This window comes from Dermacentor andersoni, chromosome 11 (genome assembly GCF_023375885.2).
Source record: "Dermacentor andersoni chromosome 11, qqDerAnde1_hic_scaffold, whole genome shotgun sequence".
NCBI classification, from domain to species: Eukaryota; Metazoa; Arthropoda; class Arachnida; order Ixodida; family Ixodidae; genus Dermacentor; species Dermacentor andersoni.
The window spans coordinates 13528605-13546205 of NC_092824.1; the positions used below are offsets into that span (position 1 = coordinate 13528605).

A 17601-nucleotide genomic window follows, 5' to 3' on the forward strand; every position below is an offset into this window, starting at 1 on the left:
GGTTAGGAGGTATTCAGGGGGAGTCGTTGGCGGCATGTTTTTGAGGCATTAAAACGGCCGGTCAAGCGGTCAGCGCGCGAGTAACACAAAAGAAAAAAAAAAGGAGAAAGGAGAAAACCCAGACACACACACACACAAAAAAAAAAAAAAAAAACTTGAGTTGAAAGTGACCTGAATAGCATAGTAGTAATACGTCTAGTAATTTTGAAATAGTTAGGGTGGCAACGAGGAGTCTGCGGTGCAATGTATGGGGTGACAAAGGCAGCGGCATGGTCTTTCAAGGGGAACTGCCCCACGCGCTTAACGTAGGTGTCGTTACGGCGGCATCCAGAGATGTCGATACTCTGGGTTGAGGCGCCGAAAAAGGCATATTGACTTCGGAATGTGTTGTCGAGGGGATTTCAAGAAAAAAAAAAAGGATTAAAAAAAAGGGGGGGAGGGAAGGGAGAGGGGGAGGGGGGCCGAAACCGGTATAACAAACAGGAGGGTGACGCGCGCAGAAGGGGGCAAGTGTACATGGAAGAAGGGGATCGTACAGTTGGTATAGACGTAAAAACCTGAAAGGGTACATTAAATTGAATAGTAGGCAGGAAAAAAGTTTTTTCTAAATGGAAGAGTAGGTGAGGTTAAGAATTAAATTTGGCTGGTGGCCTAATGTGTTTTGTGTATTGGTTGATGATATGAGAGTTTCAGATTTAAGTTACAGCTTTTAAAGATTCTAAGTTGCCGCGTGCCAAATTAATTCCTGTCGGGTGTAGGCAATTAAACTTGTGTATGAGGTATGATTCCGTATACTTCCTTTCGCGAGGGGAACGGAAATTTGTTTGTAGTATATAGAGCCTTGCTTTGTCAAACATATGTCCATGTTCATTAAAGTGGCTGGCTACTGCTTTGGGTAAATTGTGTTTTGTGTCCGCGCGGTGACCGTTGAGTCTTGTATTAATTTGTTGTCCAGTCTCACCTATGTATTGTTTGCTACAAGCAGCGCATTCTAGACAATAGACTACGTTGCTTGATGTGCAGGTGAAAGCCGAAGTTACCTTGTGTGTGTAATTCGACGCTGTACTTTTTACTGTAGTAGTAGATTTCCCTGTTTCATCCCTGTTTACAAACTTTATACCACAGTGTGCTATTCCATCTGTCAGCCCCTTTCTTGTTTTTGGACTTCCATGACAGCTGACGATGACGGAACAGGGTAAGTGCCCCTTGTTATCCTTTGCCCATGTAGCAGTCCTTGGAGACAGCCAATACAGATACCTGAAGGAACATTTTCCACCAGGCCCACACGCGCCATACATAAAACACCTTAGTGGGGCACAGACATCAGATATTCTACCGCTAGTATGTGATACGCCAGTTGACACCACACACTTTATTATCAATGTAGGCACAAACAACCTAAGAACACAAAACGCCGCGGACACGATAGAGTCCATGAGCGACGTAATAAGAACCATTCAAGCCGCTCGCCCAAACGCACATATAACCATAACGACTGTCGCTCCCCGCCTACAAAACAAATACCGCCCACTAATCTACCAAACTAATGCACTCATGAAGCACAATGAGGAGATTAACAAGCTAAACTCACTAATTTTAAACTTAGAAAACGTCCATAAGAATGTTGACACCATGCACCACGCAGAAATACACGAAGCACCACATGAACACCTAGCTTGGGACGGCTTCCACTTTAACCGCAGTGGAATAGAGCTAGTTTCCCAACACATCAAGTCCTTTATTAAGGACAAGTACAGAAAAACTATTTTAAATTCCACCTCAAATACCACCTCCACCAACTCTGCGGAGCGTGCAACCGCGAACAACACAACTGCAACAGTCACTTCGAGAACACAGGGAATACAGACAGTGGAATGTGAAGCAAGCCACTGCACAAGTGAAACAGTCAACACAAGAACAGTTGGAACACAGACAGTGGAATGTGAAAAGAACCAGAAGGCACACACAGCACCAAAAATGACATCAACAACCGTGCAAACCGACACAATGGCAACAGACAACAGAAAACCCACCACCGAAGTCTACACACAGACCCCCACACGCCTGCCTGCACACACACAAACCCAAACAGAGACCGAGATCGAATTAAGCCAGGCATACGATAATAAACCGGCCAAACAGAAAAACACCCCACGCAAATCTGCCCGCAAGAAGACAAGTAAATGACAGACATCGCAAATCAATAACTCTTCAATGCCACGAAGCACCGAATTCCTACAGGCTAGAAAACTTACCAAAAAACATGTGAGCTACACCTCCCATCTGAAAACCTACACAAACTGCACAGAGAAAAATATAATTCCTAAAGGCCTAACACTCAAGGCTGTACCAGCTCTAGGAACACTCCCACCACACCACCGCGCAAACTGGCAAACAGCATTACATAATGCCTCACTTTCACTTTTGAATATCCTCAAAGAACACTGCTAAGAGCAAATCGAAACTTTTAACCACAGACTTAGGAACATAACCCTGACACCAGATGAGAAGAGATATTTAGAACATTACGGCGAAAAACAATCTAGAAAATTGGTTCAAAAACAAAGGAAAAAAGCAAATTTTAATCAAAAAACAACCTTCCAGCCAAACAGCCACCACACCCAGACAAGAGGGACCTCGAGCTTAGAAGTACCAGACAGGAAGGAAATTTCCACAGAACTAAACCGCTCCAATGTTATAGACATTTCTAAAACATTAAGTCAAAAAGAAATAGCCGTACTCAGCAAGGGCTTAAACTTTTGCCCCACGAACAACACAATAAATGAATTCGAGCTTCACAAGGACCTCTCAGAATTCTCCCGACGAATGCGTATCCGACACTTTTTTGCAGACACACCAGACACCGGGACGACACCACTTAGAGCCCAATCCACTTGGACTCCCGAACCAGAACAAGCCATAGAACTTGACATATACCTTAAAACTATCACTAAAGAAATTATAAGCCAATCCAAGACATCCAAGCGACCTAAAAACATAACTGCGTCGGAGAGTCATATCATTTCAAATCTGAGCTGCCGGAATGACATTGTTATTAAGGAAGCAGATAAGGGTGGAAGTATAGTTATTTGGCCAATAGAAAAATACAAGCACGAAGCTTACAGACAACTAAACAACCCAGAACATTACCGCAAACTAGATAACGATCCGACATTGTCCCACACAGTGACAATTACCAACAGAAAAATCACTTTTGGCTGATGAATTGATAACACCATCAGAATACAAATTTCTTAAACCAAGCAATAAAACTGCCGGACGTTTTTACCTCCTTCCGAAAATTCATAAAATTCCATCCGCGGAACTATACACTGCTATTATCCCAGGCCGTCCGATAGTATCAAACAACACCACCCCGACAGAGAGCATCTCCACATTCCTTAACCACTACCTTGGTGACTTGCCAAAAGCGCTTCCGTCATTTGTACAAGATACGCCCCACCTGCTGAGAATTATCGAAGACATTAATACTAAAGGCACACTACCCCACAACACAATTCTCGCAACACTAGACGTCACGGCGCTGTACACCAACATTCCAATCCCTGATGGTTTATCTTCGATAAAACAAACGCTGTCTAAACACAGTGCACAACACTCTACTGAAGTCTACCTGTCTCTCCTTGAATTAGTTCTCACACATAACTACTTCGAATTTGAAGAGAGTTACTACCTACAGATACATGGTACAAGCATGGGTACGCCTTTTGCACCAACCTACGCGAACATATTTATGGGGATTCTAGAAACAGATTTCCTATCGCGCTGCACTATCAAGCCCCACACATACCTACGATACATAGACGACATACTCATAATCTGGGGACATGGTCAAGACAGTCTAGATAAATATGTAGCCTTTCTAAATTCTGTTCACCCAACAATAAAATTCACATCAGAATCCTCAACTGAGCGCATAAACTTTCTGGACACAACAATATACATTGACAATGGTGAACTAAAGACAACGCTGTATAGGAAACCTTTCGACAAACAACAGTACCTAGAATATACCAGCCACCATCCCAGACATTGCAAACAAGGCATCTTTAAAGGCCAAGCCACACGACTACGTCGCATTTGCGTTGAAAACCAAGACTACATAGATAGACTCGATCACCTTAAAGAAACGCTATCAAACAGGAACCACCCAAACAGTGACCTTCAAACAGCTTACATCGCTGCAACCAAACTTGATCGAGCCGAGGTCCTCAAGCCCCGCCCGAGGATCACAAGAACAACAACGCCTCTTCTTACTACTAAATTCTCAAACGCACTCCCAAACGTGAATAACATCCTAAGTAAATACTACCCGATTCTCACCAGCAACCAGAAACTTAAGAGGATTTTTCCCGACCCTCCCAGAGTGGCCTACAGACGCAACACTAATTTTAAAGATGTTCTTGTTCACGCCAAACTACAGAAAAAGAAGAAGTTGGGAACCAATCCCTGTGGCCGCCCCAGGTGCTCTACATGCAAACACATTCAATCTACTACTACAGTAAAAAGTACAGCGTCGAATTACACACACAAGGTAACTTCGGCTTTCACCTGCACATCAAGCAACGTAGTCTATTGTCTAGAATGCGCTGCTTGTAGCAAACAATACATAGTTGAGACTGGACAACAAATTAATACAAGACTCAACGGTCACCGCGCGGACACAAAACACAATTTACCCAAAGCAGTAGCCAGCCACTTTAATGAACATGGACATATGTTTGACAAAGCAAGGCTCTATATACTACAAATTTCCGTTCCCCTCGCGAAAGGAAGTATACGGAATCATACCTCATACACAAGTTTAATTGCCTACACCCGACAGGAATTAATTTGGCACGCGGCAACTTAGAATCTTTAAAAGCTGTAACTTAAATCTGAAACTCTCATATCATCAACCAATACACAAAACACATTAGGCCACCAGCCAAATTTAATTCTTAACCTCACCTACTCTTCCATTTCGAAAAACTTTTTTCCTGCCTACTATTCAATTTAATGTACCCTTTCAGGTTTTTACATCTATACCAACTGTACGATCCCCTTCTTCCATGTACACTTGCCCCCTTCTGCGCGCGTCACCCTCCTGTTTGTTATACCGGTTTTGGCCCCCCTCCCCCTCTCCCTTCCCTCCCCCCCCTTTTTTTTAATCCTTTTTTTTTTTCTTGAAATCCCCTCGACAACACATTCCGAAGTCAATATGCCTTTTTCGGCGCCTCAACCCAGAGTATCGACATCTCTGGATGCCGCCGTAACGACACCTACGTTAAGCGCGTGGGGCAGGGCCCCTTGAAAGACCATGCCGCTGCCTTTGTCACCCCATACATTGCACCGCAGACTCCTCGTCGCCACCCTAACTATTTCAAAATTACTAGACGTATTACTACTATGCTACTCAGGTCACTTTCAACTCAAGTTTTTTTATTTTTTGTGTGTGTGTGTCTGGGTTTTCTCCTTTCTCCTTTTTTTTTTCTTTTGTGTTACTCGCGCGCTGACCGCTTGACCGGCCGTTTTAATGCCTCAAAAACATGCCGCCAACGACTCCCCCTGAATACCTCCTAACCTTTCGCATCCCCAACACGCTTCCAAGCCCCCGTATTTCTTAGATTTCACTTTTCTCCTTCTTTTTCTTTCACTCCCCCTCTTTTTTGTCTGTCTTGGTGCCGCCCTGGCTTTCCCCACCCCCACACCTTTTTTTTCTTTTTTTCCTTTTTTTCTGCTTCTATTCTTTTCGCCCCGCGTGCCCACTCTGACGCTCTTGTCCCCTCATCTTGAGAATGAAGCTCACAGACGTCGGACGACAGCGCTTGTTTCCTCTTGTAAACTCTCTCTTTAAAACCAGCCGCCAGCGACAACACCCGCACGTGACGTCACTGCACTAACCCTTTAAAACTAACACGCCGAGGATGACGAGGCCGCCTTTGACGAAGATAGGTCCTCCTATCGAAACGTTGGCCAGCCTGTCTGAGGCACTTCATCCCTGTTTACAAACTTTATACCACAGTGTGCTATTCCATCTGTCAGCCCCTTTCTTGTTTTTGGACTCCGCCCTACTAAGGTGAAGGGGGAGGGAGCAGACACACGGTGGGATGAGAGCGCGTGTGTCCTGCCGGATAACATTTTTACGGGCTCGGAGCGAGTTACGGGGTTGGGGTGGGAGGGGAATAGGTGGAGGATCAGGTTTAGGAAAGCAGTGTGCCTGCTGGTCAGCAGCAGTGTTGTGAGGGTTCGCTGAATGGCCTTGAATCCAGTGTACCCTGACGCAAGTAGCTGTCTTACTATTCATAGTGTGTATTGTCTCGCAGATTTCCATCGCCTTATCAACCTTCTTGAGTTCCTGAATAGCCACTAAAGAATCAGTGAAGATATCTAGTTGCTTGATGGTAGGCAGCTTAGATGTCGCATCTTGCACAGCGTCGTGGATGGCTTGAAGTTCCATTACTAGAGCGCTGGCTTCCGTAGATAAATAGCGCTGGTGGCCGCTGATGAAATTATGCGTAGTACTCAGGAATGATGTCCTTCCGCCGACTGGGAGAATGGCAGCATCCGTATAGACTTTGCAGGTGTTAACGCATGATGCATCGACGATATTGTGTTCGTCAATACCACCTGTTGTATCGCTGCGTCGTACTTCGTTGGCTTATTAGTTGTGATGCTGGTGAATTCCCAGGGAGGCATTGGATAGGGCTGATTGTCAATCCGAGAGCCGCGGTGAAAATGAGCATGCAACGCAGCGACAGCCGGAATAAGTTGCCTTTTTATTTCACGTGCTTTTTCACGTTGCAAAATTAGCTCTGCAATTGTGTTGAGCTGGGCATGTTCCTGTAAGGTTGGTATCGGAGTGATGCGGGGCAGTGCTGTGATTGTGCGCATAGCATCGCGATTAATCGTCTCCAACTGTGCCAGCTGTGCCAAAGTCAGCCGTTGAAATTGTGCTTGATATAAAATTCGTGGCTGCAAGACTGCACGCACCAACCGTCGAGCTACGTCAGTACGAGCTCCAGCTGCTTTTGCTGCAATGCGACGAATAGGGTGAAGTGTTTTTGTCGAACTCTGTCTGGTTTTACGGAGCCAGTGTGCACCACTGCCGGATTGGTGAATATCGAGACCTAGTATGCGGACCTCAGAAGCCTCAGGGATTGTCACTGCACGAGTCTGAATGTAAAGGGGTGCTGCGTGATTCTTGTGCGTCCTTTCTTGTTGGCCACCACAACATAGCTTGATTTTTGGGCGGAAACGTCCAACCCTGCTTTCCGAGCGTAGTTGTTCAGCACATCAAGGGCTTCTTGAAGCTGTTGAGTTTGTCTAGATATATCTTTATGCACGGACCACAAAGTGACGTCATCCGCATAGATTAAGAACCTCACATCTGGAATCAGATGTAGTTGCCAGGCTAGAGGTATTAGAGCAACGTTGAAGAGAAGAGGAGCCAGAACGTCATTTTATCGAGTTATAAATGATCAGACGTTATGCGAGTTCAAGGAACGCTTATCTATTCTTAACTGGGAACATGTTTTTGAGGAAACCGACCCTGATGAAGCATACGAAAAATTTTTAGAGATATTTACTGACATTTATAATGCTTCCTTTCGACTGAAGAAATTCTCCCAATCAAAGAAAAGTAGAAAACCATGGGTCGACAAAGATATGTTGCAATTGATAAGAAAACGAGATAAACTTTACAGACTGTTTTTAAAAAGTAGGTGTCCTGAAGCGCTGAAAACGTTCAAAAAATTTAGGAACTTCGTTACAAAGCAACTTCGCATCGCTAAAAAGCAATATATTTATAACCGATTCAATTCAACTGGTGGACAGTCCGAAAAAGTTTGGAAGGTTTTAAAATCTATCTTTGGTAATTCTTCCGAACCGACCACAAAAATTATTCATGAAGGGATTGAATTAAAAGGTGCTGACCTAGCAGATGCCTTTAATGACTACTTTCTTTCTTTTGCGGACACATCAAACAGCGATGTAAATCTGTCTAATATGAGTGCCCGAAATAGCGAAACAATATTTCTAATGCCGGTTACAGTAAATGAAGTAATTACAGAATTTTTATCACTCAATAATAGTAAAGCTACAGATGCGTCAGGTTTCCAGATACAGCCCATAAAATTTACTATCGACATTCTTGCACCTTGCCTTGCCCATATCTTCAACTTATCTTTAGTTTCCGGCGTTTTCCCGCGTCTTATGCAAAGGGCAAAAGTTATAGTAATATATAAAAAAGGGAACAAAAATGTAGTGGGAAACTATCGCCCGATATCCATCTTACCTGTGTTTTCTAAAGGCCTCGAAAAAGTTGTTCTTAAACGGCTATCTTGTTTTAGTGAAAGATACAACATTATCACTACAGCTCAATATGGCTTTCGTAAAAACAGATCTACTGAGTTAGCTCTCCTTGCTCAAAAAGAATTCATACTAAAAAATTTTGAATCAAAACACATGGTACTAGGATTATTTCTAGATTTTTCAAAGGCGTTCGACCTTGTTAATCACTCTGTGCTGCTTAAAAAATTGGATCATTACGGTATTAGAGGCATAGCCCATATGCTGATTGCCTCATACTTGCGACATAGGTCTCAGTTTGTTAGTATTGCCGGTGAATGCTCCCAGTTGAAAGTGGTAGCTTCCGGCGTTCCGCAAGGGAGCATTTTGGGTCCGTTTCTTTTTGTTCTTTATGTCAATGATATTGTCCACATCGACAGCACTGCTAAGTACATAATTTACGCAGATGACACCAGCTTGTTTTTTTCGGGTACTTCAACTGCTGATCTCGCAAATCGAGCTAATAAAACCTTAAAAGAAATAAATACTTGAGCGGCTGATAATCACTTAAGAATTAACGTTAGCAAAACTGCAGCAGTCATGTTTCACCCACGTCACAAACACTTTGAACCTCCTCTAATTGAATTAAACAATACCAGAATAGAATTTGTGCAGTCTGTGAAAACTCTGGGCGTTTACTTTGCAGCAGATATGTCGTGGAATGATCATATTAATTACGTAGTTCAGAAACTTTCCAGAACAGTTGGTATCATGCGCCGTAATTGCTTTAATTTTCCTACATCAGTTAACTTGTTACTTTACCACTCTTTGTTCTCTTCCATAGCCAACTACGGATGTATGGTGTGGGCAACAACAACAGCTGGAAACATTAACAAACTCACTGTCTTACAAAAACGTATTATACGCATTGCATGTAAAGTGCCGTATTTCTTCCACACTGCTGGCCTTTTCCATCAACACAACATTATACAGATGAAGTCCATGTATAACTACAGACTGTGCTATAAATATAAACTCGCCATGATGAAAAATGATGACTCCTTGCTTAGACTTGCTGGGTTAGAGCAGAGCAGAACTGTGTATGATACCCGCACAACAGAGCCTTGGAATATTAAGAAATGCCGCACAAACTATGGCAAACAAATGTTGCAGCATACCTTACCGACACTTCTGAACCATTTGTACTGCTACGAGAATATTGACTTATCTAATATTTCTCTGAAAGAATTGCCCCAAATGTTCGTGTAGTTTTGTACTGTACAAGTACAATGTACTGCGTACTGAAAGTGTATGTCTCATTCTCTGTACCGAACGTATGTGTTTTTTTTTTGCTTTTTTGTTTTTCTCCTCACGTTTTGTCTGTTGTTGTACTCCGCCGCCGTCAATGCTGCACTGTAAGAGGAAGCCAGGACCTCTCAAGCTGTCTATACAGCTTTTTCCCTGGCTGTCCTCGCAACACCAGTTGCGGAAATAAACCTTCAAACCTTCAAACCTTCAAACCGAACCTTGTGGGACTCCTCTGTTCGATGTGAAGTATCCTTCTTGCCTAGCCATCTACTCTAATCGTAAATGTGCGATTCTGAAGGAATGAGTAGATGAATCTTATCACCCGCGGTGGAAGTCCCAGGTCTTGAGGTTGGATATAATGATTTCATGGTCTATATTGTCATAAGCTTGTCATAAGTCTGTTGCTACTACCGTGCGCACAGCGTGACTGTGTGGAGAAACCTGTAAAATATCGTCTGATAACATAGAAAGTCCGTCTTCGGTTCCCAAGTAAGAACGAAATTCAATTAAAGCAGGATGATATTTATCGTGGCGTTCAAGCCACCAGGAAACTCGTGTGGCCAGCATCTTTTCAGTGAGTTTGCAGACAGTTAAGGTTAGTGAAATTGGGCGTAAAGACTGCAGGCTATTTAGAGACTTTCCTGGTGTCGGAATCGCGATAACAACTGAATGCTTCCAATCAGGTGGAACATTTCCAGTCTCCCATACTTTATTAATAGCCTGAAGAAGTGCGTCGAGAGCTGCTCCTTCCATGTTCTTCAAAACCTCATAAGGAATACCATCGGGACCAGGTGTTGTTCGTTGCTTCAAAGTTTCAATTGCCGCTATTAGTTCGGCCATGCTGAAAGGGCTGGATATTTCGGATTTGGAGGTTGTGTCAGACTCATCAATTTCGGGGCAGTTTATAGGTGACGCTTGATCGTATTTCGGGAAAAACGCTCTAGCAGCGTGTTCTGCAAATTTATGTGGCGAACTCTGCATCGCAAACCTAACGCTCGCTGCAGGGTCTGGTTGCTTATGACCGCGTTCCATTGACCGGAACGTACGCCAAAGTGCTCTGTTTCCAATTCCCTATCCAAGATTCTCGCACCACTCATACCGTCGTCGTCGAGAAAGTTGCTTTTCGTGCTGACGCGCCTTCGCCGCTATATGGTTAGCACGTGCACGGCTACCTGGTGCATCGGTATTCCTCGACGCCTACAATTCTGCCTGACGTCGCTTTGCCCAAAGTTTCAAAAGGGTGAGGTCCGGTTGAGGTTGTTCCTCGTCAACTGTGGTTACAGTAGTGTTCCTCCGTAGCAGTTCTTGCAAAGTGGGAAGAATTTCTGAGGGCTGTGAGGGTACTTTATCAATCAATGATTCCCGAAACTTATCCCAATGCGTGACTATTACTCGTCGTCGAATTTTCTTTATGCACGTTCTGTGCAAACCAATCATTATTGGCATATGATCACTGCCCCATGTATCTGGTTCCACCCGCCACTGCGGCATTCCAGGACCCAACCACCACGTGAGGTCTGGAGCGTTTGTTCTAGATACTGCGGGTACAGCACAGGTAGCCACAGCGTGATGGTTCAGCAGTGTAAAAGTGGCATCGCTCATGATGTTTTTAACTTGGTATCCTCTTCGGGAGTTGTACTTGTACCCCCATTCTGTATGTGGGGCATTGAAGTCTCCACCCACGAGGATAGGAATTCCCGGTTACGTAGACCGGAGATGGGCTATCCACCCCAAGTTCAAACGTGTGCGCTGTGGTCTGGCGTAGAATGACACTAGAATGACAGGAGTCTTCACTGGTCGTGTCAGTACCCTGACAACTTCTTGATTACCACTACACCATGGCTCCAGGTCAATCACTGTGTGAGCAATATGCGATGATATGTAAACAGCAGCTTTTCCCGGAGCTGAAGCCATTGTAGTAGCACGTCTATCTCTAATAGATGGGTTATGATACCCAATATAATTGGATAGGGAGCATAGTTTATTATGCTCTTGAATAAGCAGTGCCCATACATGTAGCTTATTGTATTGAAGCTTGGGTTTAATTTCTCCTAACTTGGAGTTTAGGCCCCGACAATTCCACTGTGTTAAAAGACAAAAACGGCAATATCATTACTAATATGGATAAGATAGTTCAAGTGGTTGAGGACTTCAACAGAGATTTATACAGTACCAGTGGCACCCACGACGATAACGGAAGAGAGAATAGTCTAGAGGAATTTGAAATCCCACAAGTAACGCCGGAAGAAGTAAAGAAAGCCTTGGGATCTAAGCCAAGGGGGAAGGCAGCTGGGAAATGGTGGGCAGGTTGTTCTAGAAAAATTGGCCACCCTGTATACGCAATGCCTCATGACCTCGAGCGTACCGGAATCTTGGAATAACGCCAACGTAATCTTAATCCATAAGAAAGGGGACACCAAAGACTTGAAAAGTTATAGACCGATCAGCCTACAAAGTATTTACTAAGGTAATCGCCAATAGAATGAGGAACACCTGAGACTTTTGCCAAACAAATGACCAGGTAGGATTTCGTAAAGGCTACTCAACAATAGACCATATTCACACTATCAATAAGGTCATAGAGAAATGTGCGGAATATAAACAGCCCTTATATATAGCTTTCATTGATTACGAGAAAGCGTTTGATTCAGTCGAAACCTCAGCAGTCATGCAAACATTACGGAATCAGGGTGTAGACGAGCCGTATGTAAAAATACTGAAAGAGATCTATAGTGGCTACACAGCCGCCGTAGTCATCCATAAAGAGAGCAACAACATCCCAATAAAGAAGGGCATCAGGCAGGGAAATACTATCAAAGCGTGTTTACAAGAGGCATTCAGAGACCTGGATTGGGAAGAATTGGGGATGAGAGTTAAGGGAGAATACCTTAGTAACTTGCGGTTCGCTGATGATATTGCCTTGTATTGTATTTCTCTACACGTGCTCGCCGAACAGAGCATTGGCACTGCGTGCCTCAAGGGCATTGTTGGCGGGGAGGAAGACGTTATCTGAGTGCCATGTTGTGTGGTTCACTGCCTGCGTGGAGCAGGGCAAGTGCTTTTTTTTAACTTTCTTTCCATTTGTGTCACACTGCGTCGAGTGTTTACTAATCCATGAGAGCGCGTGTGCCCGCTCTCGTTTGTTAGCTTTATGTAACGCTGTGCGTCTCTCGAGGCGCATGTCCGCGAACTCTTGTATTTGTAGTTCACGACGCTCGGAGGGAACGTCATGAGAAGTTCCAAATTTCAGAGAAACACATCTTTGGGATATGCTCGCCATTTCGGTAAGGAGAGGAGCTTCACAAAAACAGCTTGCATTCTTTCTTCCCTCTCTCGACAAATTTTGCTTACGTTGCAACGAGGAGTCATATTTTTCCCAGTCACAGAAAATGGAGTTGTTCAGAGATGCAGTTGCTTAGAATTGAACGTGTCAGATCGAGTTTCTGGAATAATGATAAAAAGGCGAGCCTAGACTTCCAAGCATGGTTTGAAAATTTACGTACGGAAGGACAATATGTAATTTCGTTCATGTTATCAGAAATCCCAGCATCACTGTATAAATTGGAAGTGAACTACGTCCTTCCCTGATGCTTAATCGAGAGTTCAGGGTAACAATTGTTATCGACAAATAGGAAATTTCGCAATTTAGACTACCAACTGTTTGTCTTTTACACATGAAGCCTTGTGTCCTTCATGCACATCGTTCTCTTTCATCTTGCTTACTATGTGGGAGCTGAAGTTTTACGGCATTGCACCTTAATTTATGAATTTTAAAACTTCGGCTCGAAATTGGTTTCTTATACTTGGATTTTCGCCTTTTAGAGTAATCATTGAGACCAACCATGGTCATGGCAAAATGTCAACGGCAAAACTACCGGGTGACAGAAAGGTAGGAAACCTTGAGCATGAGATCATAGAAGCAGACTGGGACAGTTTGGTATGACACTGTTTCTTCCGCTCCAAATCCCTGTTCTTTAGTGCCAGAGTTAAAATGGACGATGATGTAGCGAGGTTGCACTGCACAAATAATTTTATGCTAGAGAACTAACACTGTGTTAATTTCCTCTACCACAACTGAAGCATCCTGCAATTGTTCAGCGTGGACTTCGCCAATATTCCTAGTATAGCCTCAATTGGCCTTTTTCTTTATCACTGCCAGTAAACAGTTTTGTGCACTAAACTATTTAGACTGTACCTGGTCACTTATTCAGCATAGGTTATGCCAACAGCACTTTTGCTGTTGAAGCAGCGCTCGTCACTATTGCAGAATAAAGTGCATGTTCATGCTTTCATTGCGGCTGGTACATAGGTCATTGCATACCAAGGTTGCTGTTCACTTTCCTTCTTGAGCATATCGTCTGGTCATTAATTGTCAAATTATTTCCACGAAAGATCAATAATTTCGGGCTTTATTGTACCGTATGGTGCCTGTGATGAGTAGACAGGCTAGTTGTTGGTCTTATTGTATGCGCAGACTTAGTTTGCCAATCGATTCTTATGCTTTGTGCACTACAGGCAAACGCTTCACAAATAAGCTTGTTAATTAATATTTCCATCGATTTACCTAGTTTTTTTATTTAAACTACTTCTCGGCTTCTTTATTCAGCTGCTTTCTCCTCCAATATACTACCATTAACGGCTAATATGCTGTTATGTGGGAATGAGCTCTTGCCCCGTTTTTATTGCCAGCCTTTTATTCAAGATTTTGCTAACTGTCTTGGCGACCATGAAAACGTCTAAATTTTAAACTGCAATATAACTAGTCAAGCAGAAAGGCGTTGCAGCAAAGGTAATATCATACCTGCTAACCTTGAACAATAATTGTTTTTTAAAAATCCGTGAACATGACAAGGATGGGAGGAGAGGAAGGGGTTAGAGGAAAGCGAAAGGAAGCATTTTGTCGGCCCCCAATATTTACGCTATCCGGAAAGCTTACAAGTCAAAGCGTCCAAAACTTCAATTGGTACCATGGAAAACATCAAAAAACATTTTATATCAGCATTTTTGTCATTTTATCACAAGTCGCGATGGTGTTTGTATATTGTTATGTTAGAAACAGTGAGAGGCGAACGCGATAACTATTGCGTACTGGTTTTGGTGGGAAGCAGGCAAGAGCGAGAAAAGGCGAAAGAAAAGAATGTTGTTTATCAAGTTAATGTTCAGGCGAATCATGCCTGCGGAACTGCCCAATTATTTCCAATAACCGCTAAGTGCTGTCGTAGTTTTCTGTCCAACTGATCGGGCTATGTACAAGTCAAGGCAAGTTATTTTTAGCCAAGCCAAGCTTTCGAATGCGACACGAGTTCTGTACTTTTACACTGTACTGTACACTTAACTGTACTTTTACACATGACGCACAGTTCAGCGTATTGTCGTCTGGAAGCACGTCGTCTCTTGAGTGAGGAACTCGTGATCCAATGCACAATCAGAACTTACGTTCACATCAACTAGTACGCGAAAGAGCGTAATGTGTGCTGCCATAATATGAAAGCCACCACGGTTCCGCTTTTCTACTCGTAGCCACATAAAGAGCTCTGATTCCAAGCGTGAACTGTCATGAATTGTAATACGTGAGAAATGAAGCACAAACGCCCATTCAATAAATAACGACATTTTGAACAACATGCATGGCAGACTTATAAAAGCCTACTCATGTAGAGTAATATACGACAACATTGTAATATTCTAGCCATACTAACCCCGTTCTGCTACCACGTATTGCGCCATACCATTTTTCACCAGTTTCTATGACAATTTGTAGTTACCATTCCTACTTTAACAGCGGAGAGCATGTTTCGTTATATCGCTGTATACTTTGGTGTTTTCATTTCCACCAAGATATCGACACTCTTCCGGAAATCGTGGGTACCTCTAAAGTTTGCGCGTAGCAAACACCTTCTTATGGGATCGTTCGTTAACTAAAATTCATCTTTAGACCGACAATCAACACAAATTTTTTAAATGACAGGCCCTTTTCCGGTGGCTGTTGTTAGCGAATTCACATTCTGCGGGAACTTCTCGAAATAAGCTTGCTCAGAGCAAATATCCCGCAAGCTTAAGGCAACTAGCGCTGTCACAAAATAGGAAGCCGGACAGCTACAGTTACTTTTTTTGTGTGTACTTTTTTTGCCCTACGGCTCTGCCCCTATCATTTGCACCTTTCAAACAATTAGCGAACTGGTCCTATTTTTGTAAACGTGAGGCAATATTTGTAAAATCTTCAGCCAAGCTCAAATTCATAAGCTTTGTGACAAATTCGGAAAAGTTGCCTGGTGTGGTAATAGAGAAGACTTTTGGAGTCAACGGTATGCTCTAATAGCCATGATTAAGCCTTTAATGTGAGTTGTTGCGAACTCGCGGCATACCGAGCAAATGTAGCTTATGCCATTACCAAGGGAATGGAAGCGCAGTGTAGGATGGCAGAAAGTTAGGTGGGGTGACGAAATTAGGAAATTTGCAGGTGCAAGCTTGAATCAGCTAGCGCAAAACGGGCATATTTAGAGATCGTTGGGACAAGCCTTCATCGTGCAGTTGACGTAAATACAGGCACGATGATGATGATGGTGGTGGTGACGATGGTGCCATGGCAGTATCTTTTCTGGCTTAATTGCCGGCTGTGAAGCATGTGCGAAGACCAGTTGTTTCCAGCACCACCATGCGGTGCCGTCTATAAGCAATATCGGGAGACTCGCAACTATTGTCTGGAGTCGCGATGGGTGAAAGTTTCAAACGTGCGACGTCAACTATTTCCTACAGTTGTTGTGAACACAAAGAATGCCAGTTTATGCTTCCAAAATTTTTTTCCCATTATGTACATCCGAGATTACGACGGGTATGCGGTGAGCTTGAGCATACAGTTTGTTTCCAATGCCGCTTTGGCTACGGTGTGGCGCCAATTCGCGACATTATTCATTTGCGGCACTCAATGGCTGCAGCTGCTACAGAGAAATTTCGAAGGAAGGAGCGGGAGCACACGTTCCTGGTGCCCCTGCCTGCGTAAGTACTGGCAGCACCAGACTGTCCAGTCATGAATAGCTCGCGCCAACCGTGCAATCGACCAACGCGCAAAAGTTCTTGTGTGTGCGCAAATTGCAAAGCGCAAATAAAAGTGTCAACTGTTTTCAATATTTTCAGCAGCCATACGCTACTAGAAAAGTCGTCTCGCACATTCATTGAGCATGTAGTCATCTTTAGTGCAAAATAAACAGTCTTTCGCTAGTTAAGTCGGGAGCTATCTCAGGCTGCCTCTTTTTTCTTCTTTTTATTGAACTACGTGTGCAACATTTCTTACGACTAAGTGCTGGATGTCACAAATTCGCGACATACCATGGAGTTCACAGAAACAGTCCTCACACAAAATATTGCTCGTATTCGATTACGAGAGATAACTGGAGCTAAATCAAGAAATTACAGGAAAACTGCTGAACTTCTTGTAAATATGACGGCATCATATTGTGGTGCCACGGCAATAAATTACAAAAGCGAACATACGGTGGCCTGTAATTGCGATGCCATGAGATCAAAACAGACATCAGTAATGTTTACATGTCACTGTAAACGCTACGGCCTGCTTCTGTGGTGGCGTCGAATCAAATTACACACGTCTATATTTTTTACAGGTAGTATCTGCAAATATGGCAGCGTGTCATTCCACTACTGTATAATGAACTCGCGGATGTCCATGTGTTTATTTCTTTTTCAGAAAATAGTTGGGAGTCTTTAAGGCCTGGAAAAGTACAGTAAAAACAACCGCGTATATTTCGACAGTGTAGGCCAGACAATAGCCATCAACAAGTTATCTATTTGGGCACATAGCCTGAAGGCATTTCGTCTGCTCAGTGAGAGAGAGGCAGCCAGCACATATACAGGGCTCTAAGCTAGGAGAAAACTCGTCATCATCAACAACCTATCTTTATTTCAACAGCAGGACGAAGGCCTTTCCCAACGGTCACCAATTATTCCTGCCTTGCGCTAGCTGATTCCAACTTGCGCCTCCGACTTTCC

The 17601-nt window shown here is 43.5% G+C and overlaps 1 protein-coding gene across 1 annotated transcript in view; it reads right to left on the minus strand.

Moving 5' to 3' along the window:
* The window catches only part of LOC126517910 (arylsulfatase B-like), a 307571-nt gene that overhangs the window by 288151 nt on the left and 1819 nt on the right, over window positions 1–17601 (minus strand). The gene's annotated exons all lie outside the window — the stretch shown is intronic.